Here is an 11,824-nt window from a genome sequence, read left to right on the forward strand (position 1 = left end):
CTCAAGAATCTTCCCACAAACCTTATTAGTACAAGCATGTACAAATAATACTCTTATACCAAAGAATTATACTCCAATTCAATCTTCTTTTACCCAAATTCGAAATTGAAAACTAGGGTATGGAACCTTACCTCTTAGATGAAGATCTTGTGGGTTTTCCTTGTTAATCTTCCAAGATCTGAGCAAGACTTGATGAATAATTAGCCTAGGGTTTCCTCTCTCTCTAAAACACTCTCCCTTCTCTCTAAAACATCAGATTTTTGCTCAAAAATGACCCAAAGCGTGTATTTAACGAAGTTGAGTCGGGTTTTAAAAACCCAAAAATGGAGCTCCGGAACAGGCGGATCACATATCGGTCGCATAATTGGTGTCCAAAATGACCAAAACATCTGTTTGAGTCTGCGATCACTATGCGTTCCGTATAACTATTATGCAGTCGGATAATACACCGCGGAATAGTTATGCGGTCGCATAGTCGACCGCATAATTGCTCCCAGATTAACCCTCTCTTGCCTCACTTTTGTTTTCCCAGAGTGATTATGCGGTCGCGTAATGGACTGCATAAACGCTCTTTTCCGCCAAAAGTTTTCCTTTACTTTCCAGTGCATTGTTCAACCCGTTTTCCCACAACCTTTCCACTAGTTAACACCTTTGTAGATGTAGAAGCAGTGCCAATTACCTCTGAGCCACGTTGAGCTTGCGAGCCGCGAAGAATTTATAAAATCCTTAAGCACGTATACCTACTCCAGCACCACGAAACCTTAAATTCATTTGCAAAGTTTTACGGGGCTGTACACTTAAATACTTCGAAATTTTCAGGGGTGTTACAATACCAAGCTCAAACAATCAACAAAATTGTAGCTTAGCTCTTTATATTCTGTTTTTGAGTTCTGGTTGATATTTAACATGTTCTTCATCCATCTAACCTTCCGTATACTTACTAACTCTTATACACGAGAGAGGGAAAGAATATTACCATAAATCACACGAACTGCCCCTATATTGGGCTTTATTCACCTTGAAGAAACTCCCAATTCAAGCAACAACACAACGAGTGACAAGCTCGGTTTACAATTAACGAAACTATAGCTTTAAACACTTTTCCCCTTTTCTTTTCAGGAAAATTTTGATAATAACAACACAATATACTCAGGTTATTCTATCAATTTTCCAGCAGAAAACCCTACAAGAACACCTCCCAAATAGTCCAACAATCAACAACAACATACCTACGATTTTCAAAAAATTGCATAGCACCTATATCTTTCACTTCCTTCCAATTCAAACGAACATCAAAAACAACAAGAACAACATCAACAATAACATACCACCATTAATCCATATATCCAGAACCTCAACAATACGCAAACCAACAATATAATATAACAACAACAATAGGGCCAACTTTAAGCTATGGAATAGCTAGCTTACGATACATCGAGCGACAAGCTCAGTCCTTAACTAGAAACACAACACTCTTCTATACTTCTTCTTCTCTTCAAGTTACACACACACACAGATATATATATATATATATATATATACACACACACTCAAAAACTCCAGCCACAACATCATAAAAACACCTCAAAATAGTCCAAAGATGGTATCACAACTTCTATATGTCTTTTGACCGTCGATTCATAACTTCTAGCTTCAAAAATATTAGTTAGGGCTTAGATATGATCAAACTCATGTAGTATATGAATAGATTACCTTTGAACATCAAGAAAAACTCCAATAACAACTCTCCTTCAACTTAAAAAAATTCACAACTCATAAACATCATCATATAAGTGACCTCTACCACTTCTAACACATGTTTTATGAAGAACATGGGTGGTTTGGCCTTAGATTTGTGTATGAACCTTTAGGATATGCTTAGATAAAATTTAGAGGTGCTTGGTGGTCTACTTTGTTAGAAATTGAGACTTAGAGACGAAGGCCACCACTTTATATAACAAGATAGGCCTCCACTGACTTTATGGGTCCCAAAGGGAGATGCTTGCACAGTCTCGTGAAAATACGAATATCTTTCTACTTCGATATTTTCGATGAATTGTTTAATGCTTCAGACTCATAGATATTCAAATTGGTGGGTGGATCACCCTATAACTATAAGTACATTGAGATAAAAGCTAAGTGACGTTAGACCCAAATTTCAGTATAATTTATGATCGTAACTTGTGCCGACTTTCATTGACTTTTATTTCACAATTCGCTTGACTTTAAAACTTAACATATGACTATAATATGACTCAAGTACCCCATAATATTACCTTCTTATCATGTTAATCACCCAAGTCTCACTCCAAAAGTACGGGTTATAATATTCCCAACTTGCCGACTTTCGACGAAACTTATTTTCTTCGACTTGTTTATTTTCTAAACCTTCCAACCCTCATGGTACTTTCTGTTCATGATCTTAAATATTTGTAACCTCTAAGGTAATATTATTAACTTACTTTATATACTATGAAAGATGATCTCATTTTCGGGCTTACATCAATTGACTTACGACATACTTGACATATGGAAATGCGGCATATAACATTACCAGTCACATGTGAAAGCAAGATCACTGCTATTCAGGAATCAAAGAACATTGTTGCACTTCCCTTGGATGAGTTGATTGGAATTCTAAAAACCTATAAGCTTAGAAGACAAACCATAAAGATGGATGTACCTAAGAAGGAAAGGAGTCTAGCACTCAGAATCACTGAGGGTTCTGCTTTTGAAGATGATAAAATGGCAATGATCACCAAAGACTTTAAGAAGTACCTAAGGAGAGGAAAGCATATTTCAATAAGTGGAAGCTACAACAAAGCCATAGAAGTTGAAAAGCCGGTGACTAATGAATGCTACAAATATGGAAAAATTTATCACATAATCAAGAACTGTCCAATGTGGAAGATTGAATGGAAAAAGGAGAGAGCTGAATGAAGGAACATGTTCGTCCCAAGAAGAACTACAACAAAGGATCAACCAATGAAATGGTCGTTTCTTGGAAAGATAGCTCATATGAGGGTTCTGATGAGGATGATGATATTGATGAACGAGCTCTTATAGATATTGGAGAACCTAAAGTAGAACTTGATGAAGAACCTGAGGTAAATTTCCTTGAATTAAAAGATGAAATCAAATTCCTTTCAAAAGAGAGATTATCTGAACTATTGCTAGCTTTAATTTATGAGTCTGAGGATGTAAGTTCTGAAAAGGAACAACTATCAAAGAAGTGTGTTATGTTGAAAGCAGAGTTCAAAAATCTTGAAATTGGGGCTTGTGAAACTGAAAAAGAAAATATTGTCTTGAATAACCAGGTTCATGCACTTGATACAACTGTCTTAGAACTTAGATCTAAAAAACCAAAATTTGAAGTCAGGGACAGGTAAAGAAATAGCTAGTGACACACAACTCACAATAGAAAAAGATTTAAGAAATGTAAAAGATGAGTTGTACAAAAGGGGTGAACAGGTAATAGTTTTGAAAGAGGACTTGACAAAGGTTAAATATGAGCTTGATAGAACAAGTAAATGGAACAGGCCCTCTGATGCACTTTCATGGCTACAAGAACACCATAGTAGCAACATAAAGGGACTTGGCTTTGGGAACTCTCTACCTAAATGGGATCCTAAAAGCAAGTACCTAACACTTCCTAAAAATATGATTTGCACTCATTGTGGTAACACTAGACACTATAAGAGTGAATATGTAGAAAAAGAAAAAGCAAGTTTAAGGAACCAAAAAAAAAATTCTAGGAAATAATAGGCTGCCAAGTTGGGCAAAGAAGAATCCGATTTATCCTTTTTTCCTATAGAAAGAGGCCTAAACTTATTTGGGTTCCTATGACTAACCACTGATTTCCTTTTTCTGGTCCAAGTAAAGGAGAGTAGCCAAATATGATACATGGATAGTGATTTCTCAAAGCACATGATAGGGAACAAGAATAAGTTCCTTTCACTTGCAGCCTTTAAATGAGGTAATGTCTCCTTTGGAAATGGAAAGAAAGGTAAGATCGCTGGAGTTGGGAAGGTAGGAAAATCTAATTCTCACTCAATTGAAAATGTCTACCAGATAGATGGACTAAAATACAGCCTAATAAGTATCTCACATTAGTGTGATGGAGGAAACATGGTAGCTTTCACCTCTGCAAAATATTCTGTAATTAATCTTACCACTGACAAAATAGTTTTGCAGGGAAGAAGAGTGAAGAATATATATATATATGGTGGATCTGTCCACACTTTCAGATAATGAAATCACTTAATTGAGTGTCATGGATAGTGATCCCCTCTTTTGGAATAAGAGACTTGGACATGCTAGTCTAAGTCAACTCAACAAACTAGTCTCCAAGGACTTGGTGATAGGGTTGCCTAACATTAAGTTCAAGGAAGATAAAGTTTGTGAGACTTGTGCAAGGGGGGAGGGAGCAGGCAAGATCTTCTTTCAAAAGTAAGAAAGTGGTGAGTACTACCAAGTCGATGGAACTGGTCCATATGGATTAGTGTGGACCAATAAGGACAATGTGGAGACGTGGTAAGAGATATGTTATGGTGCTTGTTGATGATTACTCTAGATTTTCTTGGACACTATTTTTAACATCTAAAGATGAAGAATTTGACATGTTCACTTTATATTTTGGTAGGGCAGCCTAGTGCACTAAGCTCCTGCTATGAACGGGGTCTGGGGAAGGGCTGGACCACAAGGGTCTATCGTACACAGCCTTACCTTGCATTTTTGCAAAAGGCTATTTCCACGGCTCGAACCTGTGATCTCCTAGTCACTTGACAATAACTTTACTAGTTACGCCAAGGCTCCACTTTATTTGTTGGAAAAACCCAAAAAATAACTAGGTAATCAACTTGTATCAATTAGATCTGACCATCGTACTGAGTTTGAGAATGCTACATTTTCTGAATTTTGTGATAAGCATGGCATAGATCATAATTTTTCTACTCCTAGAACTCCACAACAACATGGAGTAGTTGAAAGAAAGAATAAGACTTTGGAGGAAATGGCTAGGATAATGTTACTTGCTAGTAAGTTGCCTCATAGCTTTTGGGCAGAAGATGTGAACACTACATGCTACATCATAAATAGGTGTATGACTAGCCCTCTTGTTGAGAAAACTCCCTATTAGTTACTTAAAGGGAGAAAGCCAAATATATCCCATCTTAGGACATTTGGATGCAAGTGCTTTGTTCACAATAATGGAAAAGACTCCCTAGGAAAGTTTGATCCCAGAAGTGATGAGGTAGTATTCTTGGGATATTCTTCACATAGTAAAGCATATAAGATATACAATAAAATAACTATGTGTGTGGAAGAAAGTGTGCATGTTTTTTATATGAAACTAACATTCTTTCTTAGAGGCAGGAATAAGATGATGAAGAGATTGGGTAGATAAGAAATTCAAATGGTGAAACCACAGTCCAGCCTGAAGTTGCATCAGAGGAAAGAACATGTGATGGACTAGGTCCTTCCACCCAGGGCAACCTAACAGGGGGAACTGACCAGAGAGGAACTGATCCTCAAACCTCAAGGGAACCTATCCATGAACCTGTTCCTTGGAAACAAAACAATGAAGGGACATCCAGAGAAAACCAGTTATTTGTGAAACCATACAAGTATCAAAGTTCTTATCCCATTGATAATATAATCACTGATCCAACCACTGAAATCAAAACCATATCTTATTTAAAGAATCTCTATGCTTTTGATGTTTTCTTGTCTCTTATTGAGCCTAAAAATATTTCTAAGGCTTTGCAGGATACAGATTGGGTGAATGCAATACAAGATGAACTTAACCAATTTGAGAGAAGTCAAGTTTGGCATCTGGTACCAAGACCAAAGGAGAGAACACTGATTAGCACTAAATGGGTCTTCAGAAACAAACTTGATAAAGAAGGAACAGTTACAAGGAACAGGGCAATATTGGTGGTTCAAGAATATAGTCAAGAGGAGGGAATAGACTATGATAATACTTTTGCTCTTGTTGTAAGATTGAAAGCAATTATACCCCTTATAGTCGTTGTTGTTTACATGGAATTCACTCTCCATCATATGGATGTCAAGAGTGCCTTACTCAATGTCTATCTAAAGGAAGAAGTGTTTGTCAAGAAACCCCTTGCCTTTGAAATCAAGGAATGTCCTAAGCATGTGTACAAGCTTGACAAGGCACTTTATGGGCTTAAGCAGGCCCCAAGATCATGGTATGAAAGATTGTCCAAATTCCTACTTGAGCATGGCTACAAGAGAGGTAAAATTGATAATACTTTATTTTTGAAAGAAAAAGGTAAAGATCTCGTGGTTGTTTATATATATGTTGATTATATAATCTTTGGAGTAACAACCAATAGGCTATGTAAAGAATTTACTAAGCTAATGGGGAATGAATTCAAAATTAGTATGATAGGTGAGCTTAATTTCTTTTAAGGCTTAAAAATTAAACAAACTTCAAATGGAACAGTGATCCATCAGCAAAAGTATGTCAAAGAGTTGCTAAAAAGGTTTAAGATGGAAGATTCCAAAGAAATTGACACTCCTATAGCAACAACCACAAAATTGGATTTGGATGAACCTGGTTCATCTGTTGATCGGAAAATGTATAGGGGATGATTAGCTCTTTGTTGTTTCTCAGTGCTAGTAGACCTGACATTGTTTTTGGTGTACGCCCTTGTGCTAGGTTTCAAACAAATCCAAATTATCTTACTTGAAGGCAGTCAAGAGGATCTTGAGATACTTAAAAGGCACAACTGATCTGGCACATTTTCTTGGCTCATGTCTTGTATCTTGAGCCACGAAAAAGAAACATTATATGGCCTTATCTACTGCTGAAACTAAGTATGTGATTGATGCCTCATGTTGTGCTCAATTGTCGTAGATTAAATAGCAATTAATGGACTTTGGAATTAATGTAGGCTGTATCCCTATATTTTGTGACAATACAAGTGCAATCAGTATGACCAAGAACTAAGCACATAGATGTCAGGCATCATTTTCTAAGATATAATTTTGAGAAGGGTTTGATCATTGTAGAATTATGTGCTACTAATAAGCAAATGGTTGACATCTTCACAAAAGCTTTGAGTAGAGATCACTTTGGAAGGAACATGTTAGAATTACGGATGATTAAGATCACCTAAAAGAAACCGGTTCTAACTCAATGATTGGTTAGATAATTTATGAATTTTGTACATAGTTAGATTAGATATTGCACAGTATCATACTTTTATTAGTATACTCTTGTACCATATACTAAAATATCTCACTGATGTCTAATGATATTACCCTTACTTTCTTGAAACATTCAGTCTTATATAAGAGAACTTTCAGTGAAGAACTTGGTTCATCAAGCTTATAAGGTATGTACTCTACCTTCCGCATAAGTTGAAATCATTGCATATGAATCATGATCTGAAAAAAGGAGTCCCACTTTATCCAAAACTTTTTTTAAACTGATCAATTACAAATGAATCAGTTTCACCACAAGAACCTGCGCGCCATAATTGCCGAGATTTTTGGGAAGAATCCAACGTCTTTTAACACTGAAACTCCTAATGAGTAAAGACTTCTAAACTCTAAAAAGTTGTCATTAGACACTCAACATTTCCCTTTTTACATTGATCTGACCTTACCCCTTTCATTTATCTCAAATTTTCTAAAGATCAAAATATTCAAAACCCTAAGTCTCTCTCAAATACTCTCAAGTCTCTAAACTAATCAGATAGAAAACACACCTGAGAACCCCAAGAACTCTGAAAATCATTCTTCACCACCTAAAGAACTTTTACCCACACCATCAAGCACCCAAACACCCAAACAAAGCCTGTGAAATTGATTGAACGCAAAACAGTAGAAAACATAGAACTGGCCAAGAAGTTGAATGAAAAATTGAAAGGTAGTCAAGCAAAAGAACCACAAAATTCCGATGATTCTTTACAGTCTGCGACTGAGGGGGAAGAACCAGTTACCTCTAAAACTAAACAGGTAATTTCTAGGTTCAAATCTTCTACTGTTAGTTAAAATATTGCAAAAAATCATGTGAATCAGTTTATGTTGGTTGGTTCTATTACTGATGTAGAAAATAGAGATGTTGGTACAAAAAATAATGGTGGTAAAAATGAAAAAGAAAAAGAAAAAGAGAGTGAGAGTGTTGAGGCAGATGTGAGGGGAAAGGAAGAAGAACGTGTGGCTGGATCTACTTCACCCACTCGTATTGTATTGGATGAAAAAATAGGGGCAATGGTTGTGTTGAGTAAGGAGAGTGTTGATGAGAAAGGAAATCTTGAAATGGAGACTCAGGAAAGAAGTAGTGGATCTAGTGACACTACTGCAGCTGAAGGGTTGGTTAGTTGAGGAAACGGTTCCAAGAACCTGTACATTATAGAAAACAACCCATTCATGATTTACTGTAGGATGTGTCTGACAGCTACAACCCTAAAAAGAAGAAGAGTAATGATGTAAAAACCCCTGCAAAGGGTATGGGTGGCAACAAGAAAAATGTTACATCTTCTATCCCTGTAGAGACTCCTCTTACATGAGGAAGAACTACAAGGAGCCAGAAGAAGCAGAGTGAGGCCAACTTGAAAAAGGCCTTAGCTGAGAGTTCCAAAAAGGTTCTGCCAAGAGAAAGAAGAAAATTAGGGAAACAAGTGAAGCAGTTCAGATAGAGGAGATGGACCTGGTCCTTTAGGATGAGGATGAGACAGAGGATATGGAAGTACCCACTCCCAGTGCAAAGAAAAGAAAGACTTCTCAGAAGAAGTCTCGAGAAAAGGCTGATGAAGCGGAAGACTCTATCTTGTCCAAGAGAATCAGGCCTACTAGAAAAGCCAAGAAAGTTCAAGTAGCGGGGAAAGAAAGTGAAGAAGAGACAAGAGAGGAGGAAGATAAGTTAGTGAAGTTCCAGAAAAGAACTATTTTGAAGGGAAGACTTCTTCGTGGTGTGGAGGAAGAAGGAATGATTCTGCTGCTGGAAAAATCGGAGTTACAAGGATGGAAGGAAATGGTCCTTCAGTTGGAAGGAAGGTTGGCCAGGTCTGAAATTGTGGAATTTTATTGCAAACTGTGAGGTGGAGAATGGAAGGGTCACTAGTGAGGTGAAAGGAAGGAAAATAAGCTTTGATAACAAAAATCTTGGAGAGATTCTAAGTATACCAGTTGAGGGGTATAATGATTATACAAAGTTAAAATGGCATACTCTAGATGATCTTCCCACCTCACTGGTTATCACAAAGAAATTTGATGATGATGACATGGAGCAAGAACCCAGATATGTATACAAAAGTGAGATGTAGCCCTCTCACAAGGTGCTTTTGAGTTTGTGAACAAGGTGGTTCTGCCCAAGCAAGAAATAAGGCATGTGGCTACCTTCATGAACCTGGTCCTTATGGAATGCCTGGATAGTGGGAAGCAGATTAACTGACCTGGTCTTAGATGGCTAGTATCCTTAGATTGAAAAAGAGAAATTGAATCCATTATTGCATTTGAAGTAGCACCAGTGGCCATGAGTAATATTTGGTACAATTTGTTATTTAACTTAATTATGCAACTTTTCGATGATGCCAAAAGGGGGAAGATAAGGTGTGCTTTTGCTTTGGACTGTGATGTTTATAACCTAATGAACTTGGTCCTCGATGATTTGTGATTTTAAAATGGAAAGTGTTCTAAAATTTGATGTTGAGCTGAGTTGAAACAGGTTACATGCTTCAGGACAGCATAGAGTTTGTCATCATTAAAAGGGGAAAATTATTGACCTGAGCAGTTAGGTTTTGATGATTGACTAAGGAACACATGCATGAACCAGGTCCATGGACACTGTATATAGGTTACGGTCAGAATCAAGCAAAAGACATGCATGTGCAAGGATTAAGTATAAGTGGTTATTGTTTATAATCCCTGAACAAAACAATTGCATATTTGATAAGGAGTAGGACTCCTTACTTGAAGAGAACTTTATCCAAGATAAGGAAAGAGTTAGAAGTTGAAGTTAACTAGAACTCTTCCACCAGGGAAGAGTAAAGCATCATGTCTCTAGTTAATCCTTATTCTACTAACTCTCTCTCTCTCTCTCTCTCTCTATATATATATATATATATATATATATATATATATGTTTGTTCTCTTTTATAGATGACGCACACATACTGAAATTAAGCAAAATTGAGAGCAAATGGCAGGGCATTTTGTGAGAAACTTGTGTGAGATGCAACGGTGCGAACCTGAAGCTACATGAACAAGATTGAAGAACTGGTTCCATGTGTCTGTCTTTAATTCTAGTTCAATTATAGTAGGAGATTTTGAGTTGTACCTTTCAGCTTTCCTTAGAAGCATTTGTACTAGGTACTTGAGTTGTATCATTCAAGATGAAGTTAACTTGAAGTAGTTGCAATAGCCTGTGGCGTGTTGCTACAAGAGTTAGAGTTAATCCTTAGGTTTGGAAGAGTTTGTAAACTTTGTTTTTGGCTCAAAGTTGTAGGTGATGTGTTGGTAAAATCCTACTAAGAAGTAGGTCGTGATTTTTTCACCTTTCAAAATGGGTATTCTCCGCGTAAAAATACTTGTTTTCTTTATTTTCTGCATTACTTATTCTGCAAATGTAGTTTAAGGAACGCATAGAAGAACCAGGTCCTTCCATAATCAAGTGCACCCAAAAATTAGGCACCACATAAATAGGATAAAACATTAGCATCAAACTTCCTTAAGGTACGTGGTAAACCTACCAAAAAGTCCATAGTGTTGTGCTCCCAGTTCCATTCCGGTATAATCATCTTCTGAATCAAACAGCCTGGTTTCTGATGCTCATACATAACTTGCTGGCAATTCAAACACCGTGAAGCATGCCTAACAATGTCCTTCTTCATCCTTTGCCACCAATAATGCTGCTTCAAGTCATGATACATCTTTTTCGCACCTCGATATAATGAATATCGTGAATTGTGAGCCTCCTAAAGTATCAAGTCCCTCAAGCCATCAACATTAGGAATGCAAAGCCAACCCTGAAGTTACATAACACCATCATCTCCAAAAGCTACCTTCTTAGTACCACCTCACTGTACCATGTCCTTAACTACCAACAAATGGGGATCATCATACTTGCAAGCCTTAATGCGCTCAAACAAGGATGATTGTGCAACAACACAAGCAAGAACTCGACTAGGCTCAGAAATAACCAATCTCACAAACCTATTGCCCAAATCCTGAACATTCGTAGACAAAGGACTCTCCCTAGCTAGAATAAATAACAAACTACCCATACTCTCCACATTCCTACTCAATGCATCTTCCACTACATTTGCCTTACCCAGATGATATAAGATAGTGATATCATAATCTATAAGCAACTCAAGCCGCCTCCGCTGCCTCAACTTCAAATCCATTTGCTTCAACAAGTGTTGAAGTCTCCGATGATTACTATAAACCTAACAAGAAAACCATATGCCTCCAAATCTTGAGTGCATGCATAATAACTGTCAAATCCAAATCATGAACTGGTTAATTCCTTTCATGAGGCTTCAATCGTGATGTATAAGCAATCACTCTACCCTCATGCATCAATGTCGCACCAAGACCAACCTATGAAGGATCATAAAACATTGTATATGGCCCTGAACCTATGGGCAACACTAACACTAGGGTTGTAGTAAAGCAACCTTGAGCTTCTGATAGCTCTCCTCACACTCAGCAGACTGTCTAAATAGAACACCCTTCTGAGTTAACTTGGTTAATGGAGCTATAATAAATGAAAACCCCTCTACAAAACGACGATAGTAGCCTGCCAAACCCAAGAAACTCCTAATTTTTGTAGCTCTAGTAGGTCTAG

Source organism: Nicotiana tabacum, chromosome 13 (genome assembly GCF_000715075.1).
Source record: "Nicotiana tabacum cultivar K326 chromosome 13, ASM71507v2, whole genome shotgun sequence".
Lineage (NCBI taxonomy): Eukaryota > Viridiplantae > Streptophyta > Magnoliopsida > Solanales > Solanaceae > Nicotiana > Nicotiana tabacum.